Source organism: Phaseolus vulgaris, chromosome 8 (genome assembly GCF_051622355.1).
Source record: "Phaseolus vulgaris cultivar YP4 chromosome 8, ASM5162235v1, whole genome shotgun sequence".
Classification (NCBI taxonomy): Eukaryota; Viridiplantae; Streptophyta; class Magnoliopsida; order Fabales; family Fabaceae; genus Phaseolus; species Phaseolus vulgaris.
Genome location: NC_143505.1, coordinates 29,234,430 through 29,239,716, shown reverse-complemented (window position 1 = coordinate 29,239,716; position 5,287 = coordinate 29,234,430).

Sequence of the window (5,287 nt, the reverse complement as noted above, 5' to 3'; positions counted from 1 at the left end):
AAGGTGCATTTAGCATAATAGGGGATGTAGGTATCATTTTAACTTTTTCTTAGCCCTTTAAGAAGGCAATTTGACCTAGTTTCTATAAGGACAAGCTTAGGATGCGGGTTTGACTAAGTCAAACCCTAAGGCTGCCCATTTTTTCCCTTTTCCCATCCTACCCCTCTTGCTTGTTTTTCAAGGCTCCTTCACCTATAAACAGGAGGTCTACCCCTTTGTATTTCACATGTTGAAATTGAATAGAAAAGTTATTATGTACAATCTGTGAGAGCTTGAGTGAGTATTGTCTCCTCTTTCTTTTGGTCTTATCTTGATGAGAATGAAACTCTCAAGTGGCGGCCTAACACTTATCTTGGTGATTTTCACCCAACAAGTGGCGTGACCACCCACCACCATATCCATAAGTTTCTTCTTCCATTTCCTTCATGTTTCCTTTCCATTAATGTTTCCTAGTTTTCTTCTTTATTTCGGCAATTGCATACATGTCACCATACAATGTCTTTTTATCTTTGCCTTTCTGAAGCACCTTCACACCTACTTAACCACTTGGTTAAGTTAGTGTCCAGTGGGAATTTTCCTAAGGTCATCACCATTAACTCCTAAAATATCAATCTTAAAGTAAAGTGTCACCTACATGAAAACATCTAAAAATCAACTCACATCACCATGTCTACTCTTTACACCTTCGTGGTGCGCTGCTACCCCACAAGGTTGACCTTAGCTCTGCTTCAGAGCGCCCAAGCTCGGGTGGTTTCACCAACGCCGGTGATGTGAGTTGATTTTAGATTCATTAATATTGTGACACTTTAAGAACAAAACAAGGAGGCTTAAGGAAACATCAATGGAGTTCAATGCTTTCCAAATGATGAACCAAACTCATAAAACATGAGTGCCATATCCTTACACAACAATATAATGCGGAAACTATAAGGAAAACAAGATTAACACATTTAACCGAATATAAACAAGCTATAAAGCAAATGAACTAATTGAAATGAAGAATTAAGTGCATAATTGAAAAGGAAACACAAGAACAACAAGAACAATCAGTAGAATTGAAGAACAAGACAACATAACCGAATAAAAATTGAAGTGTGGTGCGGAAAATGGAAATGGAAGATGAAGCAAGAAGGACTTATGTGAATGAAGCCATGGAAGGGAAGTACACGCCACTTGGAAGGTGATTGATCCAAGATAAGTGCATGAATGCCGCCACCTGGAGCTCCCAAAACTCACAAGATATGACTAGTAGAAGGAGAACAAGTCTCACACAATTCTCTCTCAATTTGAGTAGAGTAACTTTTCTTAAAATTCCAAATCTTTATTTACATGAGCATAACACTCTATTTATAGCGTGAGAGGGCTGAAATTAAAGTGGGAAAATTCAAATGAGAAGTATTTGAATTTGCCACCTATTACCAACTTGTGCACCAAATCTCTAGGGCCATCCATTCTGGGGGTGCCTTAACTATCACGTGCCAAACATGCAACTTCCCTTGGAAACCCTAACCCTCATGGGCATTCGTGGCTTCCAAGACTCTTTTACTCGTGTCACGCTCAGCTGCTCTATTCACACCACACGCATGGGCACCCTGTGACTTAGGCTTCCCCCTACCTCTAGGCGTTTTACTGATAGCTGATGTGTTTTCTGGGACCCACCTTTGTGGTCCAATTCAGTTGTTTGAATCACCGATGCCCGATGTCATATCGGGCTTACTCTGTTGCTGAGGACACGTCGGCACATCCTAGTGATCAACATCCGACCACTAATCGAAATCCTGGCTCGTGCCGCTTGTGGGACACTGGTTAATGCCGCTTGTGGGACCCAACTTATATGGCCCACCATTACTAGCAGTCAACAATGTCCAAGGACTGGTCGGTACACAAGCTCCCCAGTCTCGAGCTGTTAACTTTTTCAGCGAAGAGACTAAGTCATCGCCCTTGGCGACCTACGTGGCACTGGGTGAAAGGACGAGAATAGTGCACCGAAGTGACGTCTCTCCGTACTCGCTTTAATTTGCGCTCACGTGGCTGGATCAACGGCTAGGACTTATTGCCTCTTGCGCTCCATTGTTTACCTTAACTCTTTCTTCACTGTTCCATCACTACTCTGAAATTTTTTTTCCATCATTCTCTTTTTCTCAAACGCTCTCACTCCTCCTTCATCAATCTTGACCCTCAACCCTTAACTGCTTAAAGGTATGATTTTTATCTCATGACTTGCTCTGGTTTCATGATTCCACTGCTCATAACATGCTATAACTGCACTGGGTCTGTTTAAGATTTCTACACTTTAGTTTTTCCCGCATTTTACACTGTTGCGTTCTTCGATTCTATTTCTCTGGTTCATTGATCCACACCGTCGCTTCTTCTGAACCCTCGTCTTTCTTCCTTTCTCCTCTCCCTTTTTAGCTTCCTTCAAGATGGCCAGAACTAAAACCACCTCCAACCCTCCTCCCAACGTTGACTACAAAGCCCTCTACCCTTGGGCTTTTGCTTACCTCCTCGCCGAGACCTCCACGCTCAGCTCTAGCGAGGACGTGAGGAAGCATCGAGATGAAGAGTCTGATCCCAAGGGCTGCGTATTTGGGAGGGAAAGTGATGCATACGTATTAGTTTGACCTTGCGCGAAGGGCGAATCAGTATGTGCTGACGATTGTGCTAGCGCTGGGGAACCCTTATTCTTCTTATACGCCACCATCTTCAAGCAAATCAAACTCTGCTTACCGCTCACGAGCTTCGAGCGGGCGCTCTTGACTGAAGTCAACGTGGCCCCTGCCCAGCTGCACCCCAACAGCTGGGTCTTCGTGAGGGCGTTCGCGATTTTGTGCAACCACCTCGGGCACACCCCTTCAGTGACGTCTTCTTCCACTTCTTTGAAGCCAATAGCCCAGGGAAGAAGCTTTGGGTAAGCTTCAACGGGGTGGCGGGGAGAGTCCTCGTAACCCTCTTCCAGCAATCTTAAAAGGGCTTCAAAGGGAAGTTCTTTAAGGTGTACTGTAACGTCCATGACCCCACCCTATTGGATGGGTTCCCACTCTACTGGGTGGAGAAGCTAAAGTTCAAGAAGCCCATGGGTCTCGAGGAGCTGACTCCCCCCAATCGCAAACTGTGTCAGCTTCTCGCAAGCTTGGGAGCGGTCTTTAACACTACTCAACTGATTAAGTATGAGTAGAGCGCCTTAGACCTCAAGGGCTATATTGGTATTGATCCCTAACCCTTTCCTGACTTTACTTATGCTTCTTGTTGCTGGGTGTATACTGTGATTATCTCCTCATGTTTCCTTGTCTTGGTGCAGGTATGATGCTCAACGAAAAGAAGAGGAACAGAATGGCTGGGCTGATTGCTCGCCGTCAAGCGGCACTTACTGGTGCAGGTGTCTCAGCCCTCGCTGGTCCTCTAACTGTTACCCAGGATTCGCTCAGTCCAGCCCCCGGTGATAAGAATTGACTCCGAGGATGAGGACACTGGGGAGGGCCTTTTCTTCAAGAGGCTAAGGGTGGGGGTCGCGACGACTTCACTCTCTGCTACTGATGACCACCCCCCTTCATTCAGGGATAATCCCCCAGCGCCTCTTCTCCTTGCGGACTCCTCGCGCTTTAAGGCGGTGGGGAGAGCACTCCTGGGTGTGACCAAGTGCCTCCTGCCCCTGAGCTCCCCGCCATTCTCCAGCACGCCCTCAAATGCTTCCAAGAGAAGGAGGTGTTAGAATATATGGCCTTAAACGAGAAGGGGGTGAATTGTTTAAGAAAGATTTTAGTAAACTTTTAAGCTTAGAATGAAAATTCTTTTAGAAAACCTTGATTAAGGATTCAGTTTTTCAAAACAAAAAGCAAAAGCACAAAGATGGAAAAACAATCGGTTGTTTTAACGAAACAATCGGTTGTTTATACCAGTTTTTAAATGACAAAACTGAATTTAAAGAGTTAGAGATAGAGAGATTGTACACAGTTGTTTATATTGGTTAACTCCAAACCAGAGCTACATCCAGTCTTCTCAGAAACCCTGAGGATATCCACTAAGCAACCACACCTTGATCACTTACACAACAACCAAGAGAATGACCTTGAACACCTCAAGAAACACACTCTCCTTGGCCAACACTAAGATTGCTGATCTTGAACACCTCAAGAACACACAGCCAATCTCAGCAAGCACAAAAACAAATTGTTCAACAGAGTACAAAGATTACACTTGTTACAGATGAATATCTGAAATCAATACAAGTAGAATCCTATTCCAGCACCTTGATCAATCACAAACTCTTAGCAATCTCAGCTCTTTGAAAAACTCTTTAGAAAAAACTTTGTCAAAAGATACTTAATTCTCAAATATGTTTTTCTTAATATATTCAAAGATGTAGTTTGTTATCAAATCTTAACAAACTCTTAAATTGCATTAAAAGATTGGTCAAAGCATTTAAAGCTCAGTCAAACACAAAACAATTTTTCTATTATGATTCCAAAACAAACAATCAGTTGTTTCCTTGAATCAATCAAATTTTTTGGTACTTAACAGTTTCAACCATTCAAAAACAGTTTTCAATCTTTCTCAAAACACCTAAGTATAAACAATCGGTTGTTTCGACAAAACAATCGGTTGTTTCAACTTAGTTTGTAAAATATTTTACTTTCATAAAGATTGAGACGCTAATTGCTTGAGATTTAATCAAAGGGTGGATTACAACATATAAACTACCCCAGAACAAAGCTTATACTAGCACAACAACATCAAGCAAAGCAGAGGCTTCAACATCCTTCAAAGGATTTGGATTCTTCAAAACATTGAACACCACTTGGTTCAACAGGAGGCGGTGTAGGCTTTCGGCGAAGACCTGCTGAGGGATCGCATGGGCCAGAGCCTTAGGGAGTTCATTGTCAACTCCCTCACCTTCGTGAGCCAGGCGGAGGCAAGGTTGAAGGGGGAAATTGCTCTTCAAGCTCCGATCTTCGCCAACCGTGAAACGACCCTGAACCAAGAGCTGAGCAACCTCTGTCAATCAGAGATAGAGACTAAGAAGCTACTCTTTGACAAGGGTCAAAAGACCCTTTAGCTGGAGGCGAAGTGATGGCATTTCATGAAGGTCTTCTTGAATCATGTAAGAAAAGTGGTGCGGAAGCTATGAAGGTGTGTGAGCAAGATCCTCCTAAGAGTGGTGTTGATCTTGAAGGTGCATGATAGGTATGATTATAGGGAGGTTCGGCCAGCCCAAGGAAAGGTGAAGGAAGTGAAGTTTAGAGCCTAGAATTCTAGGAGAAGCAAAGCTTGGCACAAAATGGCAGCATAA